The sequence below is a fragment of the Zootoca vivipara genome, chromosome 2, assembly GCF_965207765.1.
Source record: "Zootoca vivipara chromosome 2, rZooViv2.hap1.1, whole genome shotgun sequence".
Lineage (NCBI taxonomy): Eukaryota > Metazoa > Chordata > Lepidosauria > Squamata > Lacertidae > Zootoca > Zootoca vivipara.
This window is the reverse complement of record NC_142584.1, coordinates 102,608,871-102,631,909: the sequence shown is the minus strand read 5'-3', so window position 1 is coordinate 102,631,909 and position 23,039 is coordinate 102,608,871. Positions and strand designations below refer to the sequence as shown.

The 23,039-nt window shown below is 46.9% G+C and overlaps 1 long non-coding RNA gene across 1 annotated transcript; it reads left to right on the top strand.

Annotated features, from left to right (window-relative positions):
- Positions 1-1,987: 1,987 nt before the first annotated feature.
- LOC118075918 (uncharacterized) lies at positions 1,988-17,525 on the top strand. The gene is made up of 3 exons (XR_004691453.3): positions 1,988-2,321; positions 2,807-2,876; positions 16,592-17,525. It is a non-coding gene; the product is annotated as an uncharacterized LOC118075918 (long non-coding RNA).
- Positions 17,526-23,039: the final 5,514 nt, after the last annotated feature.

The following is a 23,039-nucleotide window of genomic DNA, read 5'->3' as shown; positions in this document are numbered from 1 at the left end:
TACATGGATCAAGTGACTTTTCCTGTAAATATCTTCTTCCCACTCCAACACCCAGAATCTCCTTCAATGACAAATAATTTCAAAAAGATTGTCCGATTCTGTGGTTTTATTTTGGTGGCCGGGGGGGGGGGTACATCTTGCTGCATCATGCAGGGAATGCCACAATATTCTTGTAATGAAATGACCAGACAAAAAATTTTTTTACAAAGCATCCTCCATGCATTATTGATAGGCTTTTATGACGACTGCTGCTATTGCAGTACTGTATTGTCTCTTAATTCTTAGAAAACACAGTAGTACTTCGGCCAGGATGAAGCGCTGGTGCCATCTAGCGAGTCCTGGAAGAACCTGCTTCTAAACTGCTCCATCTATTGCGAGCATTCACAAGTGATGCACACACAAATCCATTCTTGCACTTCTTTCAAACCAATGAAAAACCTGTGTTCATTTAATACTTTTGAAACAATTTTCTTCTGCCTGGTATAAAGTTAGGGTGTGAGCGTTGGTAACTTTCCAATAATCTCTTTATTGCAGGCAGACATGCATGCAGTAAACCGAGCATACTTTCCTGTCCATAGGATTGGGCAAAGAATAATTATCTTCAGAAGGTAAATGCAGGGGCAGAACCAAAGCAGGAGAAAAAGTAACAGGGGTGGGAGTAAAAGGTGGCCAACAGGTGAAGGGTTAAATGCTTCCCCCCAAAACACACACACACACACAAACACAACCTTTCTGCTGCAAAACATCTAACCAAGGAAAGGAGAAGAGCTATCAAACTAACATTACACACAGCTTTATAGCAATGTAGCTTTGGTACTCACTGTCCCTTGTCCACCTTAGTTCTGGTTACAGGTAGGTAGCCGTGTTGGTCTGGATCGAAGTAAAATAAAAAAAAATTCCTTCAGTAGGTCTTTAAGTTGTCTTAAAGTTGGTCTTTAAGGTGCTACTGAAGGAATTTTTTTTATTTTACCTTGTCCACCTGTGATGCCATTGACTACTGTGATTATTATTACTTTATTATTTATTAAATCTGTTGGCTGCTTTATTTTGCCCAGAGCAACTTACAAACAACTAAATGATGTATCTGGAGTTCCATTTACTCAGCAATTCCCCCCTGTGTGAAGGAAGAGAGATATGGTGTTATTCTGGCTTACAAACCTAGAAACTGACCAGTGTATTAATGTGCCAAGATAACCCCATCTATCTACCTCTCCCTCATATTCCACTGTGGACACAGGCCTCAGTTTGAAGAGCACATTGCATTCCACTTTCAGGCTTGTTCCATAATATGAAGTTCTGTTTATAGTTGCATGGCAAGAAGTTCCACCAAGTTCGCTGCAGTTTACGCCCCAGCAAGTGCTGTTTGGACTGCAGCCAAAATCCCAAAACATTCATATCAAAAGAGCTTCCAGAAGAGAGATTCCTTAGAGGTGGCAACACACACTTCCCCCGGCTGATTAAGCTAGTAATACCCCACTCACTGAGGACAATTTGGGGCATTGTTCCTCTTCACACTCTGGTTTCTGCCTCCCTTAAGCAGGTATGTCCAAATGTCTTTGCTCCTTACTTCTCTAGGTCAGCACTAATAACTTCGGCCAGAGCCCAGAACATCTGCTGTGTTCTCCACGCTTTTCCTAGTCCAGGCTCCTTCCTAGTAAAGGCAGCAATGAGGGCTTAAAAAGGAGATGGGGGGGGGAGAGAAATGGCTAAGGTTGCTAAGATAAGGAGGTAGAATTGGAGATGAAACACATTGACAGAATGAAGAATACAAAGGTGGACCTTGACCACATGAGGTTTGGTCCACCACGCCACCCTTCCAATAACTGTTCCTCTGAAAGAGGGAGACCAGGAATGAGCCTCTGCTAAGATGTGCTGCTTGACTGTCTGCCCACCTTTCATCATGCCCACTTCTGCCCACAGAGTTAGGAGCTGTAGCACACCAAAGTACTGCAGTCACACAGAAAGATCTACGGGATGTGAAACACAAGAGCAATCAGGTACAGCATCCCTAGAGTGGACATAAAAGGGGATGTCTGGACCAGCCAGTCGGAGCTTTCTGTTTCTCCTAAGCTGGGCAGACTTCCTCTACATGTGACTAGAGGTGGGCGTGGCCTCACCTGTGCAGGTAACAAAAGCATAGGACTGGCCGCCATCTCTCTCTCTCTCTGACTACATTCGTCGAAGAAGCAACATCTGCTTAGCCAAAGATGCTTCCAGCCAAGAGAGGACAAAGGGGCTATCTCCTTATGGGATAGTTTCCAGGTGTGTGTTACTTTTCTAAGCTAAGTCTGCCTTCTGGGATCCTACTGTGAACAGGATGTGTGAGTAAACTCTTTTTATACTTTTATAGAAGGCTGTGTCATGTCTTATCTTCTATAAGGGAATAAAGGGAAAATACCAGGACAGTTATTATAGAGGCTTTAGCGAGCCTGAGCAAATGAATCCGCTGTGTCAGTTTAAAAGGGGGAATGTTACTCTGCTAAACTGTGGAACTTGTTAACACAAGTTGGAAAGGCTATAATCAAACAATATATCCTCTCCTGCATTTCTGAACATTCCCACAAGATCATGGGCGTAGCCAGGATCAAATCTAGGGGGGGGGGGGGGCAAGCCATGGTCGTCCAGGTTGTGACATTTGATTTTTTTAAAATAAAATGCTTTTTGAGGAAAATATATTACCATCCAAAGGTTGTTCCATCATGAAATAAAGATTAGTTTTTTAATTATGTAGAATAAGGTTGTATATGTTTAATTTTTTTGTGTAAATAAATTCCATCAATCCATTCACAATGTCATGCTCTTCCAGAGGTTTTTGTAAGATCATTGGGGAGACAGGACCAGCATGGAACTGGTGAAGATGCTGCAAGCAGGAAGAGGTAAGCTGCAATCTCAAACCTGGTGAAACTGACCTGTAGCAGCTTTCTCCTTCAAACTTTGGCAGTCTGCTTTTGCAATTGCAGTTTTGATTATCACTGGGAGCCTGAGAAATTAGTTAATTCACCTCACAAACACGCAGCCCCGTTCTGTTTATAGCTGCATGGCAGTATGTTCCACTGAGTTGACTGCAGCTTACTTCCAAGCAAGTGTGTGTTTGGACTGCAGCCAAAATCCTAAAATCTTCACCTCAAAGAGCTGCTGAAGGGAGGAAGGACTTGGAGGGTGAAGAGGAGGAGCAATGCCCCAGATTATCACATCAAAATTGTCCTCTGCGGATACTCAGCCAGCAGGGGGAGTATGTGTTGCCACCCCCTAAGGAATTTCCCTCCTGGCAGTGCGATTTGGTCTGCTTTCGTAAAAGGCATTTCCTCCAAGTGTTCCTTGAAACAAAAGAGAAATAGCAACAGGAAGTCCATAACCCAAAGGCTCGCCAGGGAGGGCGTCCACTGCTGACACCCTTGACCTCTTGGCGGTTGCACTGCAAGCAGAAGGAAACAAAACAACTCAAATATCTGGAGCACGTGAAGCAACAAAGCTAAATATAACTGTCCGTGCACATAAAAACAAACACTGCAGGGCGCCATGTTAGACCATTGTAGTAGGGGCAGAGAATCCATAAACCACGATAAGGTTATATCTTTAACAGACAGGAGTAATCAAAATGTCACAAAGCCACGAGCAAGGTTTTGAGTTGTTCGGATTAAATGTTAAGCAAAATAAAGCAGGGGGATTTTTACTTACTTATCACATTTATATCCCACCTTTCCTCCTAGGAGCTCAAGGTGGCAAGCATGGTTCTTTTCCTCCCCATTTTATCCCCAAAACAACCCTGCAAGGTAGCGACTGACTGGCCCAAGGTCACCCACTGAGTTTCTTTTTTTAAAAAGCAATTTATTAGATTTTCCAAATAAACACACAAAAGACAATAAACAAAACAAACATTCAAAAAACAAATACCCACACACATTTATCTTTTTAACCATTCTTCTCAATTCGCTCATTCCCAGTGCTCTGCCAAGCTTGACTTCCCTCCCTCCCCTCATTTGGTTTTCTTTTCAGCTCTTATCCCGCAGTTCCTTTATTTCCTCCATTTAAAGTCAATTCGTAGGATTTATTTAAGTCTTTAGACTTCTACAGTTCTTTTCCATATAGTCCACAAATTTACTCCAATCTTTTTGGAATCTTGTTTCCCCCTGGTTCTGGATCCTGCTAGTCAGTCTTGCTAATTCTGCATAGTCTATCATTTTTGTCTGCCACTCTTCAATCGTTGGTAATTCCCGAGTTTTCCATTTTTGGGCTAATAAAGTCCTAGCCGCGGTTGTCGCATACAAAAATATTATATGATCCTCCTTTTCAATCTCTTGTCCAATGAGTCCTAATAAAAATGCCTCAGGTTTTTTGGGAAAAGTGTACCTAAGAATCTTTTTCAGTTCATTATAGATAATTTCCCAAAATCTTTTAACTTTTTCGCATTTCCACCACATATGATAAAACTCTCCCTCCTTCTCATTACATTTCCAGCACATTTTATTACTCATCCTATACATTTTAGCTAATTTTGCTGGTGTTAAATACCATCTATACATCATCTTCCACACATTCTCTTTCAGGGCAGTACATGCAGTAAACTTCAATCACCCACTGAGTTTCATGGTTGAGTGAGGATTCGAACTCTGCTCTCCCTGGTCGTGGTCTAACACTCTAGCCACTACACTTGCACACTCAACACACATTTAAAGCACATGACCTACCCCCCAAATAATCCCAGTAGTTTAAGGGTACTGGGAACTGTAACTCTGTGAAGGGGAATCCACAGTTCCCACAATCCTTCCCACAAGGGAAAACAGAAAAGAGGATAAATACTCCACCTTCCATTTGCTTGGGTGAATGATAACAGGGTTGGGCTGCTTTTTATCTTTCTCAGGGTACTTCTGCCAGCCACAGGCAATCTATGGTCAATTAACAGTGTAAGAAGCACAGCCAGGAATAATTCTAGGACAGGGGGTAATTCTAGGACGGGGGGGGTTCCAAAACTGGTCTGTGGACAACAGTGGTGAGCAAGATTCATTCAGGTGGTCCGTGGCATGTCTGCGGATATAAGGCTGTCATATTAAATCCTCATATTGTTTTTTAATTGTATCACACAGCGTCTAGCATAGTGCATTATAATTGCTACAGCAGGTAGAAAAATCATTTTCTCCACCGAGGTGCTTGGCAATTTTCAAGTGGTTGGGGTATGGGGTGTGTGGATTTTGGGATATCTACACAAGACTGAACATGATCCTTCCGAGGGAAAACCAGTATTGCATCCCTAACATTAGAGATGGTTATATATTATATACAGCTTGTCTCAGGCAAGTATTTTAGGTAATCACAATATCAATTATTCAGCATATATATATATATATATCCAAGAGGGAGGCACTATTTGGATTCTCCAGTACCAAAACATCTAGGAGGAGTCTTTAACTGGGTTTCAGCATTGAAGAAGCAAAACAGATTAGGCTGGGGGGGAAGCCCCACATAACACCACCCCAGAGCTGTTTGCTTCTGTTCCTAGGAGTGTAGCTTTGGTGTTTCTAAGAGCTGTCCATACACCCCGTTCCTCTTAAGTTCTCAATTAAGGCAACTCAAATGTAGCTCACTTAAGCTACACACAAATAAATAAAAACGTCGATGATTTTGTGTGATGCTTCTGTTTGTGAGTTTTGCCCCTTGTGCAAACGGTTGAACAATACCGTTTGTGGAAGTTTCCCCCCCTTATGTGACGTGGTGTTATTTACAGAGTGTAGATCAGCCTTCGCCCACCTGATGCCCTCAAGGTGTTTTGGATCACAGCCCCAGCCAGCCCATGCAGGCTCTGGACGTTGGGAGTTGTAACCCAAACAGCTGGAAGGCACCAGATGAGCGAAGGCTGGACCTTTTCGAGAGGGCTTCGTGTGGTCATCTTGGCCGGTTCCGTTTCCTAAGAGCACTTTACACACACACCAACACCAACCTCTTTCAAGTGTTGCAAAAGAATGTGGTTGAACTGCAGGAGCCCATCATTTATGTAACCAGGAAAGCCCTCCTAAGCTGCTGTTGACATCGACAGGAATTAAGTGTCTTACAACAGTGTGTGGCATTCATTGGCCCCTCCCCAAAAAGGGCAGGGTTGAGACCTGGGCCACCCCTGGTCTACTACATCGCCACCAGAGGGCAATCTCGCCCTTACTGAGAGCGAAAGGGCACTGCCAGGCAGACCTGCCATTCCAGGGCATATTCTGTGGACCCTGCTGTCACCAACATCTGAACAACAACACAAGATTTCTTCTGGGGTCTTTTTCTCTGCGGGTTTCTACGTACCTTAGGGTGCCATCTATTAGCAGGGTTAGAGAAACCTGTTATAGATGCTTGCAAGATTTCAGGTCAGGCAGAGACCTTCATCAGTGACAATGGACAGGGAGCTAAGGTGGGAACGCCTTGGCAACCTAACCCATATTTACAGGGGAAGGCTAATGTGGGCTATGGGTGTGTTTGTAGGGAAAGGGGTATTTCATGCTTCCCTTGCTCCCCACATTTCCCCACAACCCATACCTTCAGGTTGTGCCCCAACTCCAACAACCAGGCCCATTGCCAGCCTTGGCACCCAGACGGGCGGAAGGTGGAGAACAGTTGAAAACCTGGTGCAAGAGAAGAGTCCCTCACCCCATTTCCTGCTCACTGAATCTCCCCTGCCAGGGCCTCTTTTACCTTCACATTAGATTGAGAGCTGTCCCTACCACAGAGTGAGACATCTGCCCCTGAGACAGCGGTTCTGGGTGTCGCAGAAGGCGGCAAATCGTTGTCCTTGAATATATTGCATCTTACAATATCGCCTGATAAGGGGGTGGGAAGAGGTGGTGCTTTACTGTCTTGCCTCAGCTGCCAAAACAGTTTCCACCCCAGGGGCCCAGAGAACGTGACCACCCTTGACCTGGGAGGGAAGGCTGCATCTGCTGCTCTACCTCAGGCCAGACCAAGCATTAGTGCCCCCCCCGCAGCAGTCACAGGGTTGGAAACTCCATCCTTGCAGCATAATGTGTAGTTCTACTTTAATTCTCCGTTACGTAACATAGGTCACCAATTCAGATCACTTGACTATTGCCTGCACGCCACCACTTCTCAATATGCTGAATGCGCCTGAAGTGTGTTTTGGTGGGGAGGGTGACCAAATCGCTATCCAAATGGGCACCTTGTGTCCCTCAGGCCTAATTTTATGCGGCCCAATTTCAAAAGCCATCTGCAAAACAATCAGTTTAGGCTTCTGGCCAGAGTGCTCTTTCTCTTTCTCTCCACTGGCTGGGGAGGAAGAGAGAGGGAATGAAAAGGAGCACCAGTATCAGAGAGTTAAGGAGTGGCCCCACACACTTGTGGCTTGGCTCTAGTTGCCCCTATCTTTGCATGCCATGCAAAGCTGGCATGGAGCACCTGGAAAATTACCCTTGCAAAAGAAGGTGGCTCTCAGCAGGGAAATGGTTTGCCCCCTCATGCTGTAAATCAAGAACTGGGAAACCTCTGCCACCCCCCCCCCCAAATAAACACTGGATGATGTCAGCTGATGAGTAGCATTCCTGTGTTGAATGCACCCACCAGCCAGCCAGTTTGGCACAGGGAACTGGTGTGCAGTGCCAAAGCAGCAGGATTTAACCACTCGTCAGCTGCTCAGATCCCTACACAGAGCAGGACTCAACACTGCTCATCCGCTGATGAGTGGCAGGTTCACCAGCACATTCCCTATGGGGAATGTGTTGGCAAAGCAGACCCTCTCCCTCCATGGGTCAAATCTGACAGGTGGGCGAGTCCATCCACCTATCAGTCGCCTGGTGCCATTGTGATGTGAGGTGATTGACACATGGGTGGCCCTGCCCACCTGCCACAGTTGGCCTGTGCGGCGGGAGGAGATAAAAGATCTGGCCTTCTGGGCCGAAAAGGTTCCCCGCCCCTGCTCTAAATGGACCAAAAAATATTTGCAATATTTCGTACCCTACGTCATTTCCCCTGCAGACACGGCTGAGGCTTAACTTTCATTCCACGCTTCCTGTGTATCTATCTCAAAAGCTTAGGCACTCTTTAAACCGATAGCCTTTATTGTCAGGGCAATTTCTATCGAATCATGGAGCTCAGCCAAGGAAAAGGGCACAGTGTTGAGAGAAATGCAGCCAAGTGACCAAATAAGAGATTGGGAAGCTGGCACTCTGGAGCAGTGGAAGTAAGACAAGCCAGAGCTCAGGAGGGCAAAAGGGGGTGGAGGTCTCATCCCTGCAATGTGGAAAAAGTGCCCTGGCTAATTCTGTCTATGAGACCAGGGTGCGATACAATACCCAAAGAGTCTGTATCTATGTGACTCACTGAAAAATATGGTACCAGATTTCCTATACTCCAGAAGAAGAGATGCTAATGAGTTCACGGTGGAGTCGGGGGCGCTCATGGATCTTTGCCTTGAATACAGCTCCAGCTGCAAGCTACTTGCAGCGCGTCAGCTCACAGGCCTTGAATTGCTAATAAAACTGTCACTGTAATTCCTCCCTTCAGTCTTATCCTCCCATATACATAACAATCTAAGGCTGTCGTCACGCTCTTCCATTCGCATGGCTGCCACTAGGTGGCCATTGCCAACTCCAGCAGGGAAGTGAGGAAGCAGCGCTGGTGGCAAGGCGTTAAAAGAAGTGGGGAGAGGTTATTCAAAGAAACACACCATCCCTCTGTTATTATTGCTGTATTTTTACAGCCAGGGAGGGGCAGGTGAACCAGAGGGAATCTTCACCTCAGTTGCCAAGATATCTCAACAGCCTCAGGTACTACTATGTACTTGACTTGGGCTGAAGGGTACCACCTCAGGCAGCCGCTCTTGCACAAAGCAGGGCTCTTTAACGCAGATTTTATTAGCACACAGTTGTATTGCTGGTGAAATCGTGCTGCAATTCTAACGACACAGGAACTCTGCCAGGAAATAATAATATAATGACAGCCCTGTTTTCCAGCTGTGTTTCGGAGTACCATTAATCTGGGTGTGTTTTTCAATCTTCTTCTTCTTCTTCTTCTTCTTCTTCTTCTTCTTCTTCTTCTTCTTCTTCTTCTTCTTCTTCTTCTTCTTCTTCTTCTTCTTCTTCTTCTTCTCTGCACCTTGACTCTTCTTTGGCCTCTCCGACCATGGCTGTGGGGCAGAGGGAGGGACAAAAGGACATGTTTTCCTTCTCTGTCCTCTCCTCCCACTTGTCAAACACGAGCCCTTTGATCCTGTTGACAGAGTAAACGGGAGTCCCGGACAAACAGTCCTGCTGCCTGACACGTGAGTGCCCGACTCGTGAGGGCTCGCTGACCTCCATCACTCCAGGCCCCCCAAAAAAACTTGTTCACTGCCAGTTCCAGCGCCTCCTGAGGGCAGAAACTTTCAGGCCTAACTGGGGTGCCTGGCAAAAGACACTCCGGTGAGGACAAGGGAGGCTTCTGTAAGGCCAGGTAGGGAAAGGAAGAGCTTCCCTTTAGAGCAGTGATGGCGAACCCATGACACACGTGTCAGATGTGACACGCAGAGCCCTCACTGCTGGCACACGCCCCATCGGCTCATTTACGCTGTTGTTGTTGTGTTTCCCCCATTTGTTCTCACACTACAGCTTGTCTCCGCTGTTAAAACCCCCGTTGTCTCCGCTATTAAAACCTGGATCCTTTGTTGTTGTTGTTGTTGTTGTTGCTGCTAGCCAGAGATTGGTTTTTTAACCCTTTCTGTGCTGTTTTTTCTGGTGCTTTGGCAGACAATGATTGGGTGGGACAGCGTTAATTTTTTAACCCGTTCTGTGCTGGGTTTTTTGGCGCTTTGGCAGACTATGTCGGTGCTGCGTGATAATTCCAGCAAAGGTATTATTCGTCATTTATTTCTGTTCTCTTTCCCCCCCAAAAAAGCGCAGCAGCTTTGGGGCATCCCCCCAAAAAACCTCCAAAACTTTGGTCAGCAGCTCCCCCCAAAAAGCTCAACAACTCTGGGCACTTTGTGATAAATAAGGGGTTTTTTTTGTTTGGTTTGGTTAAATAATTAGTTGTTTGTTTATTAAATACAGTTATATATTACAATTATACAGTTTTGTTATTTAAACTATAAATATCATGAAATTATGGGTTTTTTATTGAAGTGACACACCACCTGAGTTATGCTCAGTTTTTTTGCGAATTTTGACACACCAAGCTCAAAAGGTTGCCCATCACTGCTTTAGAGCATTCGGCCTACAAATAATGGTGGCGATGAACAACAGTCTTCCCTTTAAGGCGTTGGGCCTCAAAATAATAATGATGACGTTTAAATACTAATACTAATTATAATAATCTCTCCCAGGTGTTGGGCTTCAAAATAATGATGGCAATGGTTAAAAACAGTAATACAGTGGAACCTCGGTTGTTGAACGTAATCCATTCCGGAAGACCTTCGACTTCCGAAACCTTCGACAACCGAGGCACAATTGCCGGTCAGCAAATTCCTTTTTAAAAAATGGAGGAACGCACTTCGGAAGCTGTTCAACTTCCGACACGCATTTGAAAACATTCACTTATGGGTTGTTGGCATTCGGGTTCCGAATTGTTCGGCTTCCGAAGCGTTCGACAACCAAGGTTCCACTGTACTAAAAATAATCTTCCCGTTAAAGTGTTGAGCCTCAAAACAAAACAACAGCAAACTTTTACAGAGGAAGCCTGCACTCCCAATTATGCTTCGGTGAACTGCATGCCCCTGGTGTTTTTTTTCTGTGGATACTCAAAAGTATGCTAGTCCCAAGCTCTAGCCACTACACCACAGTGTTTCTGCATACACACATATATACTCCATACGTATAAGACAATTAATCTGCTTCCTAAGCCATGGGTCGGTGGCCTCATTCCAGCAGGGTGCGTATGTCTTTGTCTTAGAATTTACAATAAAGCAAAACCGAAAGCTTGGGAGTAGCTGGTTCCCAGAAGGAGGACTCTGCCCAGAAAGATCCGTGATCAAAGGTCTGTTTGGATCAGCATTCCTTTTCCAAAAGTGTTTCTGGGAAGCCAACAGGCAGGGTCTGAAAGAAGAGCCTTCCCCTGATTGTTCTCCCCAGCGTCAGCAGCCACTGGCAAACCTATCCTCCCAAGAATTTGCCAACTTTCTTTTTCAAGCCATCTAGCCACCAATCTTTGTGAGCTACTGGGAGTTTTATCAGCTAAAGACCAGGGTGAAGTGCTTTAAATAAAGAGATACGCTGGCGTACATGCAGCTGTGATGATCAGGCACACACCTCACCTGTCTCTTTGCCAAAGAACCAGCTGCGGGATGTGTCCAGTTCATTGTTAGGTAAAGGTAAAGGGACCCCTGACCATTAGGTCCAGTCGTGACCGACTCTGGGGTTGCGCGCTCATCTCGCGTTATTGGCCGAGGGAGCCGGCGTACAGCTTTCAGGTCATGTGGCCAGCATCACAAAGCCGCTTCTGGCAAACCAGAGCAGCACATGGAAACGCCATTTACCTTCCCGCTATAGCGGTTCCTATTTATCTACTTGCATTTTGATGTGCTTTTGAACTGCTAGGTTGGCAGGAGCTGGGACCAAGCAATGGGAGCTCACCCCGTCACATGGATTTGAACCGCCGACCTTCTGATTAGCAAGCCCTATGCTCAGTGGTTTAACCACAGCGCCACCTGCCAACAAATCTGATTATTCCCTCTGCTGGGCCTACTGCAGAGCTATGCAAATTCCAAAGGGGGGGAATAGAAAACACTTGCCATGTCTGCTAGCCACTACCTGACATGTTATTCCTTAAAAGCATTATAACATCACAGTGCAGTGAGGTGCTAGCAGCTGGGCCAGTATCTGTGTTACACAACACACCAAGCGCTCTCAACAGCTTCAGTTAAACAACGTTTATTAAGAGTTTAGACTGAAGGGCATACAGAAATGAGACACAGCTTTTAAAAGAAACATGCAGTTAGCTATCTGCTAGCGCTTACATAACAGAAATCCTGGGTTTCTGTTGGTGGAAGAGGACAGACAGAGTTTATGTGGACCGTCAAAGAAGAAAAAACTATTTCCAAAACCATGTTAGTTTCAGAACAGACGAGAGTACGGTGGTACCTCAACTTAATTCGTTACGGAGGTCCGTTCTTAACCTGAAACTGTTCTTAACCTGAAGCACCAGTTTAGCTAAAGGGGCCTCCGCAGGAGCACGATTTCTGTTCTCATCCTGAAGCAAAGTTCTTATCCCAAGGTACTATTTCTGGGTTAGCAGAATCTGTAACCTGAAGTGTCTGTAACCTGAAGCATTTGTAACCCGAGGTACCACTGTACTTCATAAAAGATTTTGGGGAACCCATGAAAGGTGATGATGGTTTTACAAAGGAACGGGACAATTAGCTATATAGGAATGTCCCTGACCTTCTCCTTGAGGGCAAAACAGAAGGGTGCAGGGATGTCCAGCCTTTCAGTAGCACTCTGGTCAGCCTTTCACTGTCCAGGGTTGTGGTCAGGAGAACAACTTCTTGGCCAACTTGTGTGTACCAAAGCATCTGCTTGTTTGCAATTGGACTCCTGGCACCTTTGATCTAGCTGTTGGTTCAAAGAAAACATAGGTATAAAAGGGAGTCCTGGATGCCAAGATCCAAGTTTGGGGCAAGTACTCTTTGGCGAGAGAACCCCCAGCAGAGATTTAAAATCACAAAAGATGCAGCAACGTAAAGAGTGGAAATAGAGGCTGCTAGACCTTGTGAGTGGCAAAGTTTCCTTCTTCTTCCAGCATAGGAAAAAGCCCACGTTTGGTAAGTTTAAAAAAATGATTTACTTACAAACTGTCCAAAGGTCAGGTTCATGTGCTTCAGAAAAGGTTGCTTGGCTTAATTACAAAATGGTGAAAGTCCCTAAAATATTGGTATAGAAACTCAAAGAGTGGCTTGTGAGAGTCATGCGGTCTGAGCTGGAGCAACCAGCTCAAACCTCTTTACACACTGAGCTTCTCAGGCGGACTGGAGGTTGACAATATGCTTGATTACTCATTTCCTTCGAGGTAAAGGGAAGTAATCTCTCTAAGCCTAGCAGGACAGCTTACTCTATGGTGTTAACCCCTTCATGCATTAACTAAAGCATGTTGGTTATGAGGCTGGTTATCCCATATCAGCAAGGCCAGTCTTAGCGTTTTGGGGGAGGGGAGCAAACAGCACTTTACCTTAACTATATAGCTGTACTTTTAAGTCAGGGTTTGGGAACCTGCAGCCCTCCTGATATCACTGAACTCCAATCCCCCGGCCAGCATGATTATAAGAGTTGAAGGCCAGCACCATCCAGAGACAATCACAGGTTTTCCCGCCCTTGCTTAAAGTGCAGGGTTGTTTACTTGCTTGTTTACACCAGGGATGAGGAACCTTTCGTCCTCCACATGTTATTGAACTATAACTCCCACCATCCCTAGCCATTGGCCTTGCTTACTGGGGCTGATGGGAGTTGTAGTTCGGCAACAACTGGAGGAACAAAGGAGGAACTGGAGGAACAAAGTTTCCCCATCCCTGGTTTACACAAAATAGACCGCAGGACTTGGATCTGGATTGGGACCCAAGCATGAGGAAATAGAGGGCTTCAGCTACTATGGTCCTGGTTTGGATCACCTCCCATCACTTTCAATTGCCATATGAAAAAATTGCTTTCATGGAAGCAAATGGGAGTTAGCACCCATTCACACCCCAGGTTTGCCGGCCATGTGTCCTACATGACAGAGAACAGTTTTCCCTTTGGAGGCGTTCTCTAGTTGAACATGTGTCTAGTCCAGTTTAAAAATAAAGAACCCTAGAAGAGATAGAGCAGGGGTCCCCAGACTTACCGGCGTTTGGGCCGGTTCCCACCGCGCCGATCGCGCGGCGGGCCGGAGGGTGGGGGAGCGCGCGCCTGTGCGGGCCGGCGGGGGAGTGTGCGGCGGGGGAGTGTTACTGGCGCGGCGGCGCGCTTCCAGGGTGGGAAAAGCGCCGAAAAATCTGTTGTGCGCATGCGCGTGGGCCTCCACCGGAAGTGCACCAGAAATGACTTCTCCCGGGTCGGGAGAGGCCCATACGCATGCGCACAAAGGATTTTCGGCGCTTTTTTCCCAACCCGGAAGAGCGCTGCCGCGCTGCGCACCGTAAGAGCGGGCGGCAGCGGCGGGCGGCGGGGGTCGTCGCGGGCCGGATTGGCAGGCTAATTGGGCCGCATCCGGCCCCCGGGCCGTAGTCTGGGGACCCCTGAGATAGAGCCTATCTGAGGGAGGTTCACAGACATTCTTTATCTACTTAAATTAAAGCAATTATTTCTACATTTGCATATGCATGTGTAAATTGGCAAGTGCACATTTATTCAAATCCATCTCCTCTTTTGTCCTTTCTCTTGGGGCTGCATAAATGGTCATCTACCGGTAACTGCCCGCCCCACCTGCAAATTGCACACACAAGGAGTCCAATCCAGATTAGGCAAAAGTCGTCGTCCCCCCTAAATCTGCCTCCCCCCCCTCTAGGGTCCCACCTTAAACTAGAGGTCCCAGGCCCTGCCCTGGCAATGTGTGTAAAATAACCCCAGCCCTGCCCTTAATGTGTAGTTTGACCCTCAGGTCCTTGCATTTCATGCTCTGGCAGAGGCTTGGCTGCTCCAGGGCCCCACCCGTCCTGGAAGCAGGTGCCTTGGTCAGCTGTCAGCTGTATAAGCAAAAGCCCAGGCACACCGCAGGCAGCACAGGGTAGGCTGCAGAGAGCTGCCCCCCCCTCCCGCTGCCCAGCACCGGCAATGCTTGGCCCAAGCTGCAGCTGTCAGTTCCTATCTTTAGTCGGCCGGGTGTCCCCTTACAACCCCACACATATGTGCTTCTTCTGCATGCTGGTCACCTGCCTGCTGGCAAGCTCTGCCCCATCCTCTCTCCCTCCTCCTTCCCCAAGCCTCAAGGGAAACAACAACATCAGCACTGGGCGCCCTGGCCTCAAAGCACCTACCATGCACCTGCTTCTGTCAGGGGTGGCATACTAAACCCTGCATGGAGTGGCTGGACTCAGTCCCTGCCCTTCTCGTGCCTTGCTTGTTGGCCCACATTGATTGGGTGTCCCGGGTTAAAGAGATTTCTATGGCCCTTGAAGGACTGGCAGGTTCACAATCCAGGCCTCCAGGGTTGCACGGGCACCATAGGTAGAACAACTGCACACCGCCAGAAGAAAAGCTAGGCTGGGTTTAAAATCCAGGCAACACCAACATACGTTCTGTTCCAAAGTAGAAAATGCCCCGTCGTCACCAGGCCTCTATTTGAGAGTATGTGGCTGACAAAAAAAATCCCACCACGCCATGATGCAAGTTAAATGAGCTATGGAATGCCGGTGACCATTTTTAGGCCGTTTGCAGGAGGATCAGTTGGTTTATTTTTAATCAATGACAGATAATGGTTAGGAGGCGGGTGTCCTGAAATCTGGGAAACCTCCCTGTGTTTTTGAACGAGATACCCATCAGGGCTTGGAAAAATTGGTACACCTCTAGCTGAGGGGGCAGCTGTATGTATGGGTGAGAAATAACTGGCTGTTTTGGAAGAGGCAAATGTTGATTGATTGATTGATTGATTGATTGATTGACTGATTGATTGACTACATGGAGTCTGCTGAAATTGGGCATGCACTCTGGAAGGAGTTGACCAGGCTGCTCTCTGGAGAACCCTGGAGTGCAGCCCCTTAACTAAGCTCTGCTTGTATATTTGTAAGTAAGGGGAACTATATACCTGAAGGAGCGTCTCCACCCCCATCGTTCTGCCCAGACACTGAGGTCCAGTACCGAGGGCCTTCTGACGGTTCCCTCGTTGCGAGAAGCCAAGTTGCAGGGAACCAGGCAGAGGGCCTTCTTGGTGGTGGCGCCTGTCCTGTGGAACGCCCTCCCATCAGATGTCAAAGAGAAAAACAGCTACCAGATTTTTAGAAGACATCTGAAGGCAGCCCTGTTTAGGGAGGCTTTTAATGTTTAATTGTTTTATTTCATTTTTCTGTTGTATGCCGCCCAGAGTGGCTGGGGAAACCCAGCCAGATGGGCGGGGTATAAATAATAAATTATTATTATTATTATTATTATTATTATTATTATTATTATTATGACTAAGACAACTTACCAGTGCAGCCCTGTGCCTCTCTGCTCAAAGGTTGGCTGCATCGAGTCCAACCATGTAAACTTGAAAAACAGAAGCACAAAAAGCAACATAACGGAAGCAACCTTTAAGATCTCCCTGGAGAAACAGCTGGACCCTAACAGAAGACCACCACCTTCTCCATGCCCGCCTGCCCTTTTCAGATTAAATCCTCTTTCTGCCCCTTCCCCCTCCCCCCGTTTGAGGACTAGGCTCTACCCCAGTAACCTCTGCTTGGCATTTCAATGGCATCAGGTGCCTCTCTTGCTTCTCGCTATTTGATCCAGTAATGGATGGGAGGAGGGGGGGAGCCTGATAGAAAAAGAGAGGTCAGAGCTGGCAAGGCTGTGGGAGGTGCTGCATTGCCTGTGGATGTATGTGCTGAGTGAACAAGGCTGGGGGGGGGATGGAGGGGGGCAGTGCCTCCTGCTGCTGCCTCCCTCCACCCTACCACCAGTGCTGTTCTATTCTTGGCTTCAGAGCTGTGTGAGCTGCCTCACCTAGTGCTTGTTCTCTCCATTTTCAGATATGATCCAGCACGCCTCCCCCCTGCTATGCATCCTTCCTGAGAAGCTGATGACATCACAGAAGCCGGGCTGGAATGCTGGGGGCTGTTCCATCCATCTAGCCTCCAATTCTACTAGGGAGTTCTTCTGGGGAATTGGGGTTGGGGGTTGGAAAGGGGAGATGGATTATCTTCCTGCTGGGCTTTTTCTTCTTTTTCTCCTCCTCCTGCTGGGCTTTTTAATCCAGTTCCTGCGAAGAGGAATAGAGCTCCGAGGCAGGAGTATGGAAAGCTCTGTTGCAGGTTTGGGAGGCTCTGTCGTAAAGGGTATGGGGAAAGTCAACTGGGGGTGGGGAGGGGATATCCCAGAGTGAGTCCCAAATGTAAATTTGAGTTACAGCCTGAGGAATTGGGGGGTGGGGGGGTGGAGAGACACCAACAGTACAACCCCAGTCATGTCTACTCAGAAGCAAAGCCTATTAATTTAATGGGTCTTACTCCCAGGTAAATGGGATTAGGATTGCAACCTAATTTGTTATATATTATTCCAAGTAATTTCCAAGGAACGGGCAGAACAAAACACAGGGATCCTGCAATACTTCAATGTCAACAGTTCATTATTAAACAAAAAAAAACCTGGCACATCATAAGCACAATATTTTCTCTGAAATCGCAAGGAATAAATGTGTAAACTATTGTTTTTGTGGTTGTACGTTGCAGCAACACTCTTTCGCCCTAGGTTGGAATAATTGCCATCTTGTACAAGTTTCCTACTCACAACTGCTCTGTTTTCAAATCTCATCTCTTTTCACCAACGTGAATTGAACCATTTACCACTTTTTAATTGAGCTGTTTGTGAGCCTGAACCGTTTCCATATCTTAAAGGTTTCCACACCTCCTTGCTTTCTCCACAAACAAGGTAAGGGAGGGGGATAGGAACATAACATTGCTCAAAGTTCACATCCTGCTTATGGTGAAATTCCTGTTGATTTTATCGGCTTTCAGTTGCATCTTTGACTTGTTTTGTTAGATCACAGAAGATCCTTTCAGATAGCCTTTTGACCTTGCCCAACATCGATGCAAAACATTACATCCCACTTTACTGGTACTATGACTAAGCAAAGTGCTTGAAAACAAATTTATAGTGTTCAGGCAATGTTCACGTCAGTAAGCTCCGTCTCTACATGCCCCCTTGACTAAAAACCCTCAAATGATGTAACTTTTCCTTGTAGGAGAGTTGTTCCAGCCCTATGAATAAAGGAACAAAGGGACATAAAAGAATACAAGATGAAACAGCTGGATGACAATTCATGAAGCAGCTCAATACCATCACTTGTGGGTTCAAGAGAGTGTTTTTTAAAAAATAATAATATATTGCACTACATGTGTTAATTAGTTTATCAATGCCAGGATATCTGCGCTATCTATGACTGTTTTTTAAGTGATTCTCTAGAGGCAGGCATGTCAAACATGCGGCCCTCCAGATGTTTTGGCCTACAACTCCCATGATCCCTAGCTAGCAGGACCAGTGGTTGGGGAAGATGGGAATTGTAGTCCAAAACATCTGGAGGGCCGCATGTTTGACATGCCTGCAGGTGTTAATAATAATAATAATAATATCAATGCTGAGTAAATTATCAGCAGTCTGCTGCTGTAAAAGATGTGTCTGTTTAATATACATTTGAGCTCTATCACTGGCTGTAATTTTTGCATCTCATTGCCATTCAATTCCCACCTTACAATTCTCTCTTTTGTATACCTGCCAGCTAAGATTTCACATCTGACAAAGTGGGCTCGGGTCCATTAAAAGCTTAGGCCGTGATTAATTTGTTAGTCATAAAACTGAGGTTTCTGTGTCGCCGCAAAAGACTAACATAGCTACCCCTTAATATTTTTCGTTTGCCCTTTTCTGAACTTTTCCTAGCAATATCCTATTTGAACCCTTCCCCTAGCTCTAGGATATGCTTTTCTGAGGTGGGACAACCAGAATTGTAAACAGTATTCCAACTGAAGCTGCATCGTAGCGGAAGATGTTGTTGGTTTTTGTTTGTAACTATGGTACGTATTGTTGAGTTTTTATACTGTAAACTACCCTGTGATGCCCGGGTGCAGGGCAGTACAGAAAACAAACAAACAAACAAACAAACAAACAAACAAACAAACAGAGGCAGGACCCAAAGACGGCCTACCCATGAGGTGTAGGCAGTAGTAGTACAAAAGGTGGCACTCTGCCTGCCCATTTACACCACTAAGAGGGGGGCATTTGGGGGTCCAGCGTTGCCACTCATTCCTCTCCCCTGGGCAGAGAAGCTGAGCGGCAACCATAGCTGCCAAGTTATCCCTTTTTTACAGGGATTTTCCCTTATGCTGAATAGGCTTTCTCGCGAGAAAAGCGAAAACTTGGCAGCTATGGCGGCAACACTTTGAGGAGCGCTCTGGCTCCAGCCAAGTTCAGTGAGAGCTGGGGCGCCATGGTGGACAGGAGGCGGCAATTCCCTTTTCACCTCAGGTGGCGAAACAGGATGGGCCGCCTCAGGCAGACCCACCCGGTGCCTGATCTAACTTTCTCAGGCGAGGGAGCCTGAGGAACTGAGGCAAACAGTTGTGACAAGAGACAAAGTTCTAGGCCAGGCATCCCCAAACTGCGGCCCTCCAGATGTTTTGGCCTACAACTCCCATGATCCCTAGCTAAGAGGACCAGTGGTCAGTCAGGGATGGTGGAAATTGTAGTCTGGAGGGCCGAAGTTTGGGGATGCCTGTTCTAGGCCTTATTGACAAATGATAACAAAACAAATCGCCGGGTTCAGATCTTACCCACCTGAGAATTCTTAAAACAGCTCAAATGTGAAAATTGCCTCTTAAGATTAGCCTCCACAGCTGAGGATTGGAAAGTGGCCATTGTAATAAATTTTGTAAAAAGGGATCTGAGGAATAATTTTCTGGGAGAAATAATAATAATAATAATAATAATAATAATAATAATAATAATTTATTTATACCCCGCCCACCTGGCAGGGTTTCCCCAGCCACTCTGGGCGGCTTCCAACAGAAAAATGGAATAAAATAATCTATTAAACATTAAAAGCCTCCCTAAACAGGGCTGCCTTCAGATGTCTTCTAAAAATCTGGTAGCTGTTTTTCTCTTTGACATCTGATGAGAGGGTGTTCCACAGGGGCGGGCGCCACCACCGAGAAGGCCCTCTGCCTGGTTCCCTGCAACCTGGCTTCTCGCAATGAGGGAACCGCCAGAAGGCCCTCGGTGCTGGACCTCAGTGTCCGGGCAGAACGATGGGGGTGGAGACGCTCCTTCTATCTTTTAGCCTATCTTTTTCGAATCTGGATACACAGGCTTGGAAAGAAGTGTACTGGAGACCTGGGCAGGGATGTGGGTGTTGGCCTCTGGGGTCTGAACTGATTTTGTCTTGGAATGAGTCTAGTCTTGCTTGCCCTGTTGTTTTCCACGCCTACTTACCTGCACACATCTGCAAATGTTTACAGTGAAGGCTGGTCCATTAGAGGAGGAGTGAGCAGAAGCTAGATTGAGATCTGTGGGCGCTTTGCAATAGATCACCAAGGCTTTCCAACTCCCAATTGTTCAACAACAACAACAATTCTTCCTAAATTAGGCTGCTAAGATGAAGAAACGATTTTTGAGTAGTCGTGGTGGGGGTGGGGATTTTAGCACGACAGGATTGTGAGAGCTGAGTTCTGTTTGTGGAAACCAAGTCCTGGGGTGAAAATATGCTCAGAGGCACCCTGTTCCTTAATTCTAGGCGCCTCTTTGCCCTAAGCCATCTCAGAAGTCTCATTAAAAAATAACAAAGTAGCCCTGCAAATATGGTAGTGCCCTACCCTGCCAGGCTCAAGCTGGTAGGCTTTGGCCCTCGAATGCGTTGCATAGTAGAAATTGTCTCTGAACATGTACAGAGTTCCTTTACGATGGAGTACTGGCAAGCATGGCCCCGCCTGCCCACATCCAGGAATAAGGGGCAGGTTTCCAGGTTAGTGTGTGGTTGGTTTTCAGGCAGGCTTGTCCCCTATACCTACCTACTCGCAGGTAAAAGTAAATAACCCCTGAACGGTTAAGTCCAGTCAAAGGCGACTATGGGGTTGTGGCGCTCGTCTCCCTTTCCGGCATTTGTCCACAGACAGCTTTCCAGGTCATGTGGCCAGCATGGCAACTGCTTCTGGTGCAATGAAACACCGTGACAGAAGCCAGAGCACACGGAAACGCCGTTTATTTCCCGCCACAGTGATACCTATTTATCTACCCGCACTGGTATGCTTTCGAACTGCTAGGTTGGCAGGAGCTGGGGCAGAGCAACAGGAGCTCACCCCGTCACATGGATTTGAACCGCCGACCTTCCGATCAGCAAGCCCAAGAGGCTCAGTGGTTTAGACCACAGCGCCACCCGCGTTTCCATGCGCTCTGGTTTCCGTCACGGACGGTGTCCCATTGCAACCAGAAGCGGTTTAGTCATCCTGTCCACATGACCCGGAAAGCTGTCTGTGGACAAACACCGGCTCCCTTGGCCTGAAAGCGAGATGAGCGCGGCAACCCCATAGTCAAGTTTGACTGGACCTAGCCATCCAGGGGTCCTTTACCGTTACCTTTTTTACTTACACACAAACGCACATCCCCCCCTTTTTTTTAAAGATAGGAAGAGGAGAACAAGCTTTCTCCTTTCCCATTCAATAGCCAGGAAATTAAGCCCAAGGTGGCCACACCATCTCTGACAGGTCCAAAAAACCACCCCTCTGCTCTAAGCAGATGGGACGCTCCTGGCAAGGTTAGGAGGACAAGCGACAGTACAGTCCCTTGGGAGCGAGCCAAGGGACACGTTGGAGTCAGGTGGAGACTCATAAGCTCCTGACCCAAGGGACCTATTACGTGCTGTACCTCGCTGTGGCCTAGCCAGGACAACACTGCCCGTAATTTAAGAGATGAAGGAAGCTGCCTGTTGCAACCCCTTCTCAGCACGAGCGTGTCTTGTGTCCACCCCGGGTGTGTCCTTCCCACTCGAGAGGCATGGGACTTTTGCCGGCCAGCCAGCTCTGTCCTCGGGTACCTCAGAAAGGTTTTGAGAGATTGCTTCGTTTTCTCCCCAGGCTGGCAGAAAACACGAGGCTGGCCAAGGGGAACCTAAAAGCGGCAACTTCCTCTTGTTAGGGGAATGAGGCCCTGCATTTCCCCCAGCAAATGCCATTGTTTATCTTAGACTCAGATAAGGTCCCTGCAGTGTTGTTGTTCTGGGTGAGTCACACACTGCAGTTAAGTAAGCCCCGTGCCAGGCTGGAGCCCCCTCTCTATAAATAGTTGACCTTTCCTCCTCTCAAACCCTTCACTGGGCCAAAATCCAGGAAGGAGAGTGCTTCACAGCAAAGACGCCACTCGGTTGCCTGTCCTCTCATTAGCGCGGAGCTTAATTTGAACCAGAGTTCGCCAGGCCCGGCCCCCAACCTTTGTTTTCAGTGCCAGGCAGGGCACAGCTCTTGCAAATAATATAAAGCAGTGGCAATGCATACCCTCTCCGATAAAAATAGGAATGTCCAATTCCATCACCATCACAATAATTTTATTATTTATACCCCACACATCTGACTGGATTGCTCCGGCCACTCTGGGCAGCTTCAAGATATAGAAAAACGTAATAAAACATTAAACATTTTTTCTATACAGGGCTGCCTTTTAAAGGTTGTATCTCCTCGGCTTGGCGGGGTCACATAACTCTATACCCTTCAACGTTTCTCCAATGAAAATGGGGATATCCTTAGGAAAAGCGGGACATTCTGGGATCAAATCAGAAACCAGGACGGCTTCTGTAAATCTGGGACGTTCCCTGGAAAATAGGGTCTGGTGATGGTGGCGAATATTTCTGACAACCGTGCCACACACCATATCCTTGATATTAAAAAAAAATGTCTTGCTCCATGCTGGAGTTTGGGGCTGTCCTGGAAACTGAATGGAGAAGCGAGATCTGCTGAGGTGTTAATGCTGTGAGCCCTGTCCTTCTGCCCAGGTTGTATGCATGTGTAAATAAAACCATTTATCCTAAACGCTCGGAACTCCTGGAGACTCTCATCACTCTTAAGGTTAGGATGCTGTGTAACAGCAGAGGAACAGTTGGGGGGAATGGTTTACACGTCTAGGGTAGAGAGGCATGCTGACAGTAAGAGCTGTGGAACCGTCTCCCTTGGGAAGTTGTGGATTCTCCTTCCTTGGAGGTTTTCAAGCAGAGGTTGGATGGCCATCTGTCATGGATCCTTTAGCTGAGATTTCAGCATTGCAGAGGGTCGAACTAGATGACTAGAGTACATGTGAAAAGGATCTAGGAGTCTTGGTAGACCACAAACTTGACATGAGTCAACAGTGTGATGCAGCAGCTAAAAAAGCCAATGCAATTCTGGGCTGCATCAATAGGAGTATAGCATCTAGATCAAGGGAAGTAATAGTACCACTGTATTCTGC